General features: G+C 41.7%; 1 protein-coding gene across 3 annotated transcripts in view; it reads left to right on the top strand.

Annotated features, from left to right (window-relative positions):
• EPB41L4A (erythrocyte membrane protein band 4.1 like 4A) overlaps positions 1-14,679 on the top strand; it is a 212,415-nt gene that overhangs the window by 14,033 nt on the left and 183,703 nt on the right. Inside the window, exons 1-3 of one of the 3 annotated variants that reach the window (XM_043547063.1) lie at positions 4,663-4,845; positions 5,428-5,551; positions 5,785-5,946. The exons of the other annotated variants lie outside the window; for them this stretch is intronic. The gene's annotated coding sequence lies outside the window, so the exon portion shown is untranslated. Of the gene's footprint in view, positions 1-4,662; positions 4,846-5,427; positions 5,552-5,784; positions 5,947-14,679 lie in introns of those variants that run through there. 3 annotated transcript variants of the gene reach the window in all.

The raw sequence follows: 14,679 nt of genomic DNA, 5'->3' as shown, positions 1-14,679 counted from the left end.
CTGGTCAGGGTTTGGCATACTATGTTTACCAATGCATGTTTCAAATATTTGCAAATGATTTCCCCTTTTGGACCAGATACAAAGGCTTAATACTGATGGCGTATTTTGTACTTCATCCAGTATACAATTCATTTAATAGTTTAAGGCAAGGCAACAGCCTAAATATAGTTTACTTGTACTTATGTTCCTGCTGCTGCCTTCACATCCTGTCTTTTTGGTGCTGCTAAACCCTCTGGGCACTGGAATCCAAAAGTCACACTTTAGACCCATGTTTCTCAACCTTTTTGATCTCAGGGACTGGTGCCTGTCCATGGACCAGTCGTTGAGAAACACTGCTCTAGATCATTCCACATTGTCGCATAGACGTGGATAACCCATAGTAGTATCCAAAAGACAGAGCTACTAATGCAGAAGGTTACTAAATGCTATTGGTTTTTATTGCAGTATTGAAGGAGAATCTACATAATTTTCTGAAGTGTGGAGCATACTCCTATACCTGGTCAGGAGGGTGATATTACTCTACTTTTCAAAACAAATTTTGAATTTTGGCAGAATGTTGGATAATACTTGGTCGCTCATCTTTAAAAAAAATTTCTGTTGACTGTCAACCAGGCATTGTTTTAACTTCTGCTCCAGCTAGACTTAAGTTTACTGTGCTCAAATGGTGCTTTTGGGGGGAGAATACTTCCTTCCTGTTTGTAAGACAGGAAGGGCCAGTACAACACAGCTTGGCATGGGCAGAGACCAGTGGTAGCAGTGGTCACAATAGCAAGTGGATTTAAAATCAGTAATCAAAAAGGAGAAAAGAAAAAGAGAAATGGTAGAGTTGGAGGTGTGGGGGTAAAAGGAACTGAATACAGAAGACAGAATAGAGAGGAAAAGATGGGCTATGGTGACAGGGCGGAATAGAAAATTCCTCTTGTTAAATGTGAACGTTTATAGTTCTCTTTTAGGAATGGCAACTAAAATCTCAATGAAAGATGGGTTTTTTTGAATTAGTAATACATGTTGTCATGGAAAAGAAGTGGCAAAATTTGACATGCCTGTCTGTTTTTTGAAGAGAAGTCTGTTTATGTTTAATGCATAATGACTCCTATTATCTTTTCCTTCCTTTCTTCTGATCCTTGTGAAATTGTAGTCTTTATCTCTTACTGTGTACTGAAGAATGTGTATGTGTGTGCATGCACATATGGCAAGTAATCCATCCTGTGAGATGTTGATAATGTTGAGAGAAATTTTAAAACACTTGTTTAGCTAAATACTATTCCAAGATCATGACATGTTGAATTTGATACCGTTGTTTTTAGTGTAATACAGAGAAAAGGCAGGAAGAGTGTTTTTAGCTGAAGGTGATGAATGACTCTTTGTTTATAAGCCAGAAACAAGAAAGTAGTCTGTCTTCCTGTTTATGAAGTTTCAGATGGGTGGGTAAAATCAGCAAGAGGCTTCTGGCTGGGTTGTACAGTTTGATAGTGAATGTCCCAGTACTCTACTATCCTCAGAGTATACCTGTAAAATAAGAACTAAAAGATCTCAAGGAGGAATTCTTTTGCTGCATGAATCTCTTAGCAATGGCAAAGGAGGGCCTTTTATATCTCTGCATGCAATACAGGCATTTGGAGGTCAGAAATCTGTAGCATCTGTGAGTAACTTGTAATAAATTTCAATGCGACTGCTAATGTGCTTAAACATGTCTTATGTGCTTCACTGGATTAGGGCCAGCATGCTTAGCATCTGGCAGGATTAAGCCAAAAGGGAGTCTGTCAAGTTAAAAATCCATTGAGCTAGGTTCTGATCTCACTTATTCCAATTTACGTTACTGTAACTATTGATTTCAATGCAGTTACTGCTCATTTATATTGGTCTAAATGTGTATGTGTACTCTGCATTGTAAACCTGGGTCTGTGGGCCCCATGCTTGTCGGCCCCATGCTTGTGGGCTTTCTTGAGCATCCACACGGTATGATAAACCTGAGTTTACAGTTGCTGGACCTAGGTGTCTCAACCATGGTAACGTGTCCCTACTGCACTACGCAGGTCTTGGGACTTGGATCTGCAGCTTGAGCTGCATCCACACTGCAAAATGACAGGGCTCAGACCCGAGTCTCACTGGGACTTTGTCTCAGACCCACCCCTTCAGATGGATCCTAGGACGTGGATCCTGAGTGCTTCCTGACCCAAGTTAGACGGATTTGTGTCTGGAGGGTAGGGGATGTGGGCTCAAACCTGTGACTGAGACCAGATTTACAATGCAGTGTAGACATACCCAATGTGATCAGAATCAGGTACATATATTGTAAACAAAATCATTTCCCTATCAGTGCTATCATCACCTTGTTACAGACTATTAGAACTGAAAGAATATTAAAGATCCCATTTACTTTTTGCTATTGATGCTGTTTACTTTTTGCATTGCTCTCATTTTAGACAAGGAAAAGCGGGAGGCTCAGTTTCATACTCGGTTAGTCAGTTTAATTCACAATCTCAGCACTGCATTGTGAAGCATTTCAACAGAAGTTGTTTTTAATGAACTTTGTATTTCCTATTGTGTTTTTCACTGAAAAAACAATTTCTACAAAATCAAATTTACTGACTTTATTTATTTCTATCGGGAAAACTGAAACAAAACATTTTGTTTTCGGTTGGGTTAACCTTAACTTAAACATTTTGGTTTGTCGTAATGAATTGCAATATTGCGTTTTGCATCAGTTCGCCATAGGCTGACGTCATGAGCACTGACATCAATAGGAGATGTAAGGTGCTCAGCACTTTTGAAAATCAGGTTACTTATTTAGGACCTTAAATGTGGATTTAGGAGCCTCACATTAGGCACCCATTTTTGAAAATCTTATTCATAAGATAGATCTTAGAATAGGTATAGATTGCTTAGTTCAGGGGTGGCCAACTTGAGCCTGAGAAGGAGCCAGAATTTACCAATGTACATTGCCAAAGAGCCACAGTAATACATCAGCAGCCCCCTCATCAACTCCCCCACCCTGCTCCCAGCGCCTCCCACCCACCAACAGCCCTGCTGATCAGCACTTCCCCCTCCCTCCCCGCACCTCCCAATCAGCTGTTTCTTGGCGTGCACGAAGCTCTGAGAGGGAGGCGCGAGGGCATAGTAGGCTCAGGGGAGGGAGCGGGAATGGGTGGAGTGGGGGCAGGGCCTGTGGCAGAGCCAGGGGCTGAGCAGTGAGCACCCCCTTGCACATTGGAAAGTTGGTGCCTGTAGCTCTAGCCCCAGAGTCGGTGTCTATACAAGGAGCTGCATATTAACTTCTGAAGAGCTGCAAGTGGCTCCGGAGCCACAGGTTGGCCACCCCGGCTTAGTTTGTAAGCTCTTCAGTATACTTACCTATTTGTACAACATCTAGCATGTTTTGGGTGCTACTCTAATAATGATTAATGATAATAATGAAGCTCTGGAATGGTGGTCATGCCCAAACACATCATGGTGGGTGCTACTGTCCCTTCCATCTCTGCAAAAGGATTAAAATATCAGTACATCTAGGCAGGAGGAGGCATGGAAGGAAGGGTATGCTGCATCCATCATGTTATTTCTAACACCACTGTCCCACCCACCGAAGCCCCTCCACAGGGGTTGGGGGATTTGGGCTCCTATGGAAGAAAGGGCAGACCAGAATCAATGAGTTGGAGTACATCAGTTCTCTCCAATAGTGTCCCGTCTCCCCATCCTAAGAGGACTTTGGGGTAGTGTAATGCTAAAAAGGTCAGCATAAACTACTACTTCTGTGGTGTGGGTCTTGGGGCAGCAGTTGGCAAAAAGCCAAAAGGGACTGGGCAGGGGGATTCAGGTTACCATACATCCTGGTTTTCCTGGACATTACCTCTTTTTTGAGCCTTTGTCCTCTCTCCTGGTGAATTTTTCAAATAACAGGAAATGTCCTGGATTTTTGTAGAGCAGATGCTGTAGCTCAGAAAGAGCCCTGATTGGTCCGCTTCCCGACTGGTCCCTCCCCTGCATCCACAGCTGATTAGTCCATTTCCCTCCAGCTGCTGGATCCCACCCACACAGGCCTTGACTCTCAGCCCTGGGGGAGGGAGTCCTGGAGGAAGGTTCTGACTGATGGCTGTTGGTGTGTCCTGCCACTGTGACAGGGAGTCACACTGCCCCCACCTCCAGTGGATGCAGCCCGAACTGTACCCCTCCCCAAGCTCTCCTCCCCGACAATTATCCCTCCCAGCAGTGTCCGCTTTTTGGGAACCTGAAATATGATAACCATAACAAGACCCAATGCAGAGGCACAGTTAGCTATGTTTTTATGCAGGTGTTCCCAGGAGCTGAACACCCTACCTCCTGGGTGAATTCAAGAAAGAGAGACATTTCCCTCTTCCCATTTCAAAAGAAGAGTGAAGAGGCACTCAGAGTGTCTAGTCCCTTAGTTACTCATTTATATTACTGTGTTAAGATTTTGCCCAGTGAGTAATGGTCAAGCAAGAACAAGATAGCTGGAGAGCTGTTGGAAAACTTTTCTAATGTAGTAAGTGTGAACTGGCTAATAAGATGACTCAATAAACTAAAGTGCCTCAAAATGTAAGTCTGTTTTATAAGTAGATTTGAATATGTTATCGCTGAACAGATCTTACTGGGGAGTTTCTGAACATATAAGTATCCTTTTATCTAAAATCTCTGTCCAGCAAACTATTGAAGAACTTGTGATGAGATTACCTTTGAAGAAATGGATGGAGCCTTTTGCACTGTGAAATGTGGAAAAAGCAGTTGGATGTGACAGTGTCATGGCAACAGAGATTTTGACATATGGCATATTGATCAAAGAGCAAATTTATGAAATCAGGCCCACAATAGACTTGAAGATCAATCCTAGTGAGTAACAAATCTGCTTATGCCTGTTTTAAAGTCAAATGGGCTCATATGTACTTTGAGGTTAAACAAAATACTTGAGTTCTGTTTGAACACATTTACAATCTTGAGAGTCTCCACCTCTCACCCATCTCTTGCGTCCTCTAAGAAATTTTGTGTTTGAGGAAAGAGATTTTGTTACATTATAAAGTAGTATTACAATTCTGAATGATTTTTGACAGCAGTCAGTGTTTTTCCCCTTACGTGACATATTCCCTCATACATTTTTTCTTCCGTGTATTATTATGATTTATATTTACAGTAGAATTAGAGGCTCTAACAGAGATCATGGCCCATTATGCTAGAGCCTGTACCAACATAGTAGAAGTCAGTCCATACCTTGCATAATCTACACTCCTAAATAAACAAGAGAAAGTGTGTGAGAGAGGAAATATGATTATCCCCATTTTGCAGATTGGGAACTGAGGGACAGGGAGGTTAAAGGACTTGCTAAAGGAAGTGAATGTCAGAGCCAGGAATTGGACCCAGATTTTCTGAGTGCCATTCCAATACCTTAACCAGAGGACCATTCTTACTATCTTTCAGCCTCCCCACCCACTTCTGAAGATCCCCACCTATACATTTCCTGACTTTCTGCTGAGCCCCAGCCTTGTTGAACTCAGATATGTCCTGGAATATGTAACGCTGAAGAGAATGGCCCCAGGTATAAGTAATTTCAAGGGCCAAGCCTAATGATAGGAATTGGGAGTGGGTGTTGTGGGTCAAGAGGGAGGAAGCTAAGGCCTGTTGGAGTGTCACAAGGTTAGAGCGTGTGTGTGTGTGTGCATGCGCATGGCGGGAGGCTCAAAAAGTTTCAGATAACCCTCTGACCTTTTGAATATATATCCAAAGGTGAATCCAATCCACTGGAGGTTAAACCATTGTTTTATCATATGGCCCCAGATACAAGTATTTTGTGGATCAGAACTCATTGACCTTTGGGAAGTATTTCAATTCATCTTCTTCAACAGACTGAGTCAGCAGGTGAAAAGTTGTTCAAGTCTCCTGTTGTTGCTTTGGTCACTCCTCTCATCGCTCCTTTCATCCTATCTTGTTTGGGAAGGGGTGTGTGTGTGTGTACATACCCACGTGCTCAGTCTGTATTGATGCACGCTCTCCACAGGCCTATGCCTGATCCATTGTCTGTTGTTGACCCTGAACTAAGAGCATTTCTCTTCAGCACGCTTTGTCTTTATGGTAATATGAGAGAGGAAGTACAGTAGAGACGTGCTGGAAAGGAAAGGTCTTGTTGGGCTGAATTCTCATGGGTCTAATAAGCACATAATGCAGGGAAGACACTGGCCAGTGCTTGCATGGGAGAGCACGAAGGGAAAATCTAGGGGCTGCCGAGTATGGTGTTGGTGATTCAGTAGCTGGCACTTTCTTCCCTTCAGGTCAGTACTAAATCACAGTTCCAGAATGTTGGTAGGGGCACTGGATGTAATGTAAAACTGAGCACCCAACCAGCTGTGGTTATTAAAGGTTCTTGCTACTTTCATAAGAGCAGGAACTTTAACCCCAGTGTCCTAGTTAGTTTATCTACAATGTCAGTCATCTATAATCTTTATTTTTGTTCTGCACTACCTGGTACTGTGTACTGTTTAATAGCTGCCATGTTCCACCCAGAGGCTGGGTGAAGTAATTCTTATATATGTCATTGAAGTCTCTGGGAAATTTAGTTTTGGTTGCAGCCAGTAGGTTTTTGGAGGATTTCTATATATGCACAACTACCATTCTGTAGTAATCTCTCCGAAGAGAGCGGAATTCCTTGATTACTCTTCTGTACTTGTCTTTCCAACGTAGCGTGTCTTTAGGGAACATCTGAACAGGCTATTTATCCTCTTTATTTAACAAACAGCACTCTGAGTAAAAAACCAAAAAAGTATAACAGAGGAACAGGCAACATATGTATAGGAAATACCAAAATGAATCAAATAAGCCAAATACACAGACTTTACTGTAACGCTAAATAATTACACATGACAGAACTGACTTTTCCAGAATCCATTACTTACATGTAGATGCATGTGCCTTTGGAAATGTGAACTTTCCTGGAATTACTCAGTCCTCAGCCTTTCTCCAAGCTGTTTTTCTTCCTGCTGAATTCTGGTGAGGTATCTGATGCAAAAGATCACAAATTCCCTTCTTTAGATATTGCTCTCTGAGTTGAAGGCTACAGTAAACATAGCTTGTATACAATCAATTTCAAGCTGTTTCCTACCCTCCTACTAGTTTAACCGGTAGCCAGTCTACTCACTGACCTCCTTTTAGAGCTTCCTCTCCTAAAAGCATAGAAGACAACATCTCAGTGTGGCTCACATGTGTGATTTTTATTGAGTGTCACAAAATTTTTGGTGTTTTCTAAAGCCTCAGCTGCAGGAATCGTGATTATGTGATAACCTTAGCTTTCATTTAAAAAAAAGTAAACTTGTAGCCCTCAGGGTTGTGGAGAAAAGCTTGTAAATGTGAATCCCAAAGACTCAAACACTAAAAGGCTAATACATTTATTATTTTTAAAAAAACTTGTGATTTGGGGGCCTGTCTCATGATTTTTGACTACTTGGAGCTGGACGTACTGCATCTTGGAGATATATAATGGTGGTTCTTGATATCACTTCTACAATATTTTAAGGCTACAGAGTGTGAGCTTTACCACAGTGCATGCTGTATTTAGAGCATACAGTGATGAATAATAGCATTATGTATAGATGTACAGACTGAAAAAAGAGAAGGGAGAGCTGACAGGAAAGGAAGAAGAGAAAGATAACCCTCTAATTTATCAACATTTCAAATTAGTAACCTGCTGATTTGCTTGGGAAATGGTAGCACCACCTATAATTAAGGTTGCCTGATGTTTCCCATTATAGGACACCATTTTTAGTTGGTTATAACTTTGCGAAACACCAAAAGCATGACACTTGTATAAAATTGTGAGAACTGACAACACTGCGGAAGCTTGTTTTAGGTAGAACAAGAGCCTTGGGTAGAGGCTTGCTCTAGTTATGAGAGACTTAGTTAAGTCTGGAAGTTTAACCTACTCAGGTTATTTTGTAGCCCAGGATGATTTAGTTCCCTAGGAGAAGGTTGGTTTTAGAAAGAGAGCTATAACTGAAAAGATTTTGTTTAGCCTGGACAAAGGCTTGTTCTGTTTTGTTTTTGTGTGTGTCTGTTTTGTGTTGCTTTAGCTGGAAATTATATTCATAATGTTGTATGGGAATCTTTGTAACCTATATGATTTCATTTCCTATGACACCTAAAATTTAAAAAAGTATATTTCCCCCTATATCTTAATGATCGTGAGTCTTTTTTTCCGCCTCCCCTTCATGGTAACTGAGTCTATAACCCACAGTTCACAAGTGTTAGAATGCTGTGACAATTTTAAACTCAGTAGCATTTTATAAATGTAACAAATGGCTTTGTGATTGTCAAATCCTCCTTTTGAAAATAGATTTTAATTAGTTCCTATGTAAAGTATTATAGCTTAGAGGCAGACATTTCTTTGTATCAGCAACAGCAGCTGTTCCTTAAAACTTTAATTCACCTTCACTTACATTTAGTTATTTGATTTGATTTCTCTTTTTTTAAATCACAGACACTATTCAATATCTAATCCTTGATCTTTTGTTTCTATTGTTGGATAAAAAACAATGCCGAGTTGCTTCATGCTATTAATTTATGGGGCTGATTCTCATTTAGATTAAAGCAGTGGTCCCCAAACTGTTTCTGTCACCCGCTCCCCCCTTCCAGTAATGGAATCTGCCTGGGCTCCTGGGGGCTGAGGCCAGGAGCAGGGTCATGGGTGAGGCTGGGAGTGGGACCGTGGTTGGGGCTGGGATCAGGGGGCCAAGGCCAGGAACGGAGCTGTGGTTGCGGCTGGGAGCCGTGGTTGGAGCTGGGGGCCAAGGCCGTAGCTGTGGCTGGGGCCGCAGCCAGGAGTGGAGTTGAGGGCAGGAGCTGTAGGTGGAGCTGGGGGCAGAGCATGGATGAGTGGTACTCCTTCCCCATTCCCCATGGGGGCTGCCCCCCCAACCAAATGTTCCTCCACGCCCCCCAGTTTAGGGACCACTGCACTGAAGCCGTCTTCTGGCACTGTAAAAGGGCCTTAAATTGGGTGTAAACTATATTTGTCCATTCACATTCACTTTGTAACTGAGAATTCGGGCCCTGCGCTGGATTTTTAGTTTAGTCACTTAGGTGTTTTTGAGACTCCCACTAGGCAACTAACTATTTAGGCACATAAATTCCTTTGAAAGTTTGGCCCCACGTCTTTTGGGCCTGATTCTGATCTTGCTTACAGTGATATTAAACCAGTGTAACTCTCATTGACTTTAGTGGGCAGGAAGAGAATCAGGTCCTTTGCATCCTTCCTTTTTCATCTTTTTTGTTTTCAAGTTTACTTTTCCTGTTATAATTCATTGTGAACCAGATTTAAGCACCTTTATACTGTTATAAAGGTGTGCACACTAGGGGTTGTACCCGAATAACTGTTTTGGTTTTTTTAAAAAAAAGTCACACCCCTAACCAAAATAGTTATACTAGTACAAAAACTGCATGTATATCAGGACTTAGGTGACTTTTTGTATATTCTTATAGGAAAATATATTATCTGTGGCTAATCATTTATAAGAAAAAAGTCTATTGCATAAATTTTGTATATGTGATCAAAATAATGGACATAATCTGCTATTCTTCCTTTCTTTCTTTCATCCCCCTCCCTCGTTTGTTGGTTTATTCACTTTTGTACTGTGTAGATCCTAGCTTTTGAATTCTCTTGGGCAGGGTCTATCTTTGTGTTGCCTGTTTGTACAGTGCCCTAATTCCTGATGTGTGTTCCTAGCCACTAGCACAATAGAAACAATAATTATAAGTGTAATGTACATTCTGGATTTGTATGACAATATTTGCTCTACTGTTTCATTCTGTATAGGAGGAAACTGCTGTGTATTTTTAAAATAATCCAAATGCCTTATTGTGGCTGAGGGAGTACAAACCAGTGAAATTGAAGGTATTGTTTAATGACTGTTCAGAACCCTCTTGCTGATAAATATGGCTCTAGTGCTCATGACAGGTAGAATACAAGACTTCCTTTGTTTACACTTTAAAGAAAATCACAACAGCAAGTGTTGATTAAACAGTCCTTCTGTCTGAGGGTTGGACAGAAGAGTTGAGGAGAATATATGTTTTCCCTGTATTATGAATCCTTTGCAAGCCTGTACCGAACACACAAAGCCTGTCAGACAGATCAGGTTTCCTATTTCTGGCAACCATTCATAATGATCTAAGCTGACTCCAAATTGTGTTTTGGTGCATGTTGAACTTCACATTATATACCTGCTGTTTACAGACACTTTGCTGGCTCCTATTATTTTAGTGGTTCAGTACATTTTTGCTTAATCTTCTGTACACACAGTACCCAGTCTCCACAGCAAATTCAGTTACACCACTTTGCTACCATTTGACTGGATTTGCTTATCCTACATTCCTTCTGTGAGAAAGAAAAGGGTTATGAACCAGAGCAATCTTGAGAAACTTAATAGGCTGTAGTCTGTTAGATGATGTCTTTCTTTTTATTGGTAACAATACTGAGTCTACTCTGTTCTATATACTGAAAGTTGTGCAGGAAGAAATATATATTAAGACAAGGGGAAAAGCCGCTATTGGCATAAGCAAGAGCAATTCCACTAAAATCATTGGATTTGCATCCACTTACTTCAGTGGTGAATTAGATCCAAAATGTATAATTACTCTAATTTGGGTATTGAGAGGAATTGGGAAGTGGGCATACTTAGGACAGACTCTGGAGATAATGAGAGAGTGGAAGAATGGCATTCTTTTGAATGCTTTCAAAGCTTCTTAATACACCGGTGCAGTAAAGTTTTAACTTGGCTGTTTTGGAATGTTAGTGACAGAATGCATAGGATAGGACGTAAATAAAACACAATAATGTTTAAATGTATTTATTTATTTTTGTAATTTATTAAAATGCCATTATTGCTTATGAAAGGTCCTAGATTGAGAGCCTCTGAATATGAAGCCTCTTTGTCCACACTACAGCTACATGATGGGCAGCAGCAAAGGAGATTCCTTACACTGCAAAGGAGATGCCTTATCCTGCCCTATCAATGTGCTTCAACTCTGACCTAGATACCATCCACAAACAGAAAAAATGAAAAGGGAATACAAAATGCCGTTGGCTCAGCCTGTGACAGTCTAATCTGTATTGAACTCCTCTATAATGAAAAGCACACTATTTTCTGGTTTACCTTCAGTAAACAAGTCTTGTTTAAATCCCTAAATCAGCCTTTCTCTTGACAAACGGGGGAAAAGGTGGCAGGGAGGAGCGGGAAGAGAGACAAATCATCCTTTGCCTCCCTGCACGACTTCTGTGTGTTCCAGGAACATTTGTATACTAGGTTAAAATATAGAGCTGGTGGAAATTTTTTTGCATACAGTTTTTTTTGGTGAAAAATGGGCATGTTTGTAGAAAACATTTATTCATGGTGAAATTTTCATTTTTTCTGTTGGAAAAACATTTGTTCTTTCATCAACAACTCAGAAAATGTCTGTGAACATTGTTTAAAAAACCAAACAAATCTGAAAAAAAATTCCTTGCCATTTTCCAACCATCTCTATTGAAAAGAGAAACTATTAAAGGTTGTTTTGGGATAGTTCCCACACTGTCCTTCATGCTGGAGTCTGTAATCTTCTTTATCCTTTCAGGTAATTACTACAGAAAAGGTCTCCCTGCCCTAAATGAGAGGAGAGTGGATTCTTGAACCCCTGTTTCCTTTTCAGCTGATGGCAAGGAGAGATGAAGCTCAGATTATGGGTTTGTGAGAGACTAACACCTGAAGGGAATAGACAGACAGGGCAAGAGAAGGTGAATATTTTCTTAACAGTATTGTAATATATCACACCTTCCTCTCCATTTGAGAGATCTTACGGGCACTGCTGTTCGAAGCCAGTCAATAAAGATGATGTTAAAAACACTATAATCTGTGAGGTCTTTTTTGTAAGAGAAGGAAAGAGTATTCAGTGATCCAGAATAAGGGTAATATCTTTAAGAAAGGCTGAATGCTTTTGTTTCCAAACCTGTGCCTTCAGATACAGATGAAAAGACATGCTGTGCTCCTTATGAAGAAGGCTTTTGTTGAAAAGAAAATTGAAGCAAGTGTTCTGTATTCAGCCAAGCAAAAGTTTATACATGAAAAGAAAATTTACATATTTTGCAACATTCAGTCTGCTGCTGGACCTTTTGGAGTGAAAGAAGGAATAGATAATGTCTTAAGTTTATGACACTACTTCAAAACAGAGGCAGAATACGGAACCTTCTGAACTTTTTGTGCTTTATCCTTTTTTAGAAATATTATTATTTATTAATAATAATTTTTAAATTAAATCCCCAAAGTAGCAACACCAGTTACAGCCAAAGGTGAAGGGGCAAGTCATGTTATTCTAACCCCTCCTTTTTTATTAATGTAACTGAAAATGGAGAGTCTTACATAATCATATGACTCCACAAGCTTTTAAAAAACCTCCCAGCACTCCCAGCTACTTTGAGACACCACTGACTTCCTGAGGAAACTACAACCCATTGGTGATCTTCCTGAAAACACCATCCTAGCCACTATGGATGTAGAAGCTCTCTACACCAACATTTCACACAAAGATGGACTACAAGTGGGGAACAAGTCAGGAACAGTATCCCCAATAATGTCACGGCAAACCTGATGGCTGAACTTTGTGACTTTGTCCTCACCCACAACCATTTAAGATTTGGGGACCATTTATACCTTCAAGTCAGCGGGACTGCTATGGGTACCCGCATGGCCCCACAGTATGCCAACATTTTTATGGCTGACTTAGAACAACTCTTCCTCAGCTCTTGTCTCCTAGCTCCCCTACTCTACTTGTGCTACATTGATGACATCTTCATCATCTGGACCCATGGGAAGGAGGCCCTTAAGGAATTCCACCAGGATTTCAACAATTTCCATCCCACCATCAACCTCAGCCTGGACCAGTCCACCCAAGAGATCCACTTCCTGGACACTACAGTGCAAATAAGCGATGGTCACATAAACACCACCCTATATCAGAAACCTACTGACCACTGTTACTTACCTATATGCCTCCAGCTTTCATCCAGACCACATCACATGATCCATTGTCTATAGCCAAGCTCTAAGATACAACTGCATTTGCTCCAATACCTCAGACAGAAACAAACACCTACAGGATCTCCATCAAGTGTTCTTAAAACTACAGTACCCACCTTGTGAAGTGAAGAAATAGATTGACAGAGCCAGAAGGGTACCCAGAAGTCACCTACTACAGGACAGGCCCAACAAAGAAAGTAACAGAACGCCACTAGCCGTCACCTACAGCCTCCAACGAAAACCTCTCCAGCGCATCATCAAGGATCTACAACCTATCCTGAAGGACGATCCCTCACTCTCACAGACCTTGGGAGACAGGCCAGTCCTCGCTTACAGACAGCCCCCCAATCTGAAGCAAAAACTCACCAGCAACTACACACCGCACAACAAAAACAAAAAGAAAAGGAGTACTTGTGGCACCTTAGAGACTAACCAATTTATTTGAGCATAAGCTTTCGTGAGCTACAGCTCACTTCATCGGATGCATCCGATGAAGTGAGCTGTAGCTCACGAAAGCTTATGCTCAGATAAATTGGTTAGTCTCTAAGGTGCCACAAGTACTCCTTTTCTGTTTGCGAATACTGACTAACACGGCTGTTACTCTGAAAGAACAAAAACATGAACCCAGGAACCAAACTTGTTGCCAACTCTGTCCACATATCTATTCAAGGGACACCATCATAGGACATGACCACATCAGCCACACCATCAGGGGCTCGTTCACCTGCACATCTACCAATGTGACTTATGCCATCATGTGCCAGCAATGCCCCTTTGCCATGTACATTGTCCAAACCGGACAGTCTCTATGCAAAAGAATAAATGGACACAAATCAGACATCAAGAATGGTAACATTCAAAATCCACTAGGAGAGCACTTCCATTGCCCTGGACTCTCAATAACAGACTTAAAACTGGCAATTCTTCAACAAAAAAAACGTCAAAAACAGACTTCAACAAGAAACTGCAGAACTGGAATTAATTTACAAACTGGACACCATCAAATTAGGCCTGAATAAAGACTGGGAGTGGATGGGTCACTACAAAAAGTAATTTTCCCTCTGCTGATACTCTCACCTTCTTGTAAACTGTTGGAAATGGGTGACGTCCACCTTGATTGCATTGGCCTTGTTAGCACTACAAACAGTGGCATAGCCAGGTGGAAAAAACAGGTGGAGCAGAGATGATAAAAGGCGCCACCGCCTGGTATTCACCCCGTGGTGCTCCGGGTCTTCAGCAGCACTTCGGTGTTCGGTCCTTCACTCGCTCCGGTCTTCGGCGGCATTGCGGTGGCGGGGGGGGAGGTCCTTCAGTGCAGAAGACCGGAGCAAGTGAAGGACCCGACCCTGAAGTGCTGCTGAAGTGAGTGCCACTGGGTGAGTACCAGGGGGTAGCGCCTTTTTTTATCTCCGCTCCCCCTGACCCGCCACCGAAGACCCGGAGCGCCGCCAGGTGAGTAAAAATTTAAAAGGCGCCAAATAATTAAAAAGGTGCCACTTCTGCTTGGTGGGAGAGCGGCCGCTGCCCCGCTCTCCCCCTAGCTATGCTACTGACTACAAAAGTAATCAACTGTTGAGAATAGGCCACTTCCATTTTAATTGAACTGGCCTCGTTAGCACTGACCCCTCCCCCCTTGGTA

This window comes from Chelonia mydas, chromosome 5 (assembly GCF_015237465.2).
Source record: "Chelonia mydas isolate rCheMyd1 chromosome 5, rCheMyd1.pri.v2, whole genome shotgun sequence".
Taxonomy (NCBI): domain Eukaryota; kingdom Metazoa; phylum Chordata; order Testudines; family Cheloniidae; genus Chelonia; species Chelonia mydas.
The sequence above is the reverse complement of the archived record's forward strand: the minus strand, read 5'-3'. Positions and strand labels throughout refer to the sequence as shown.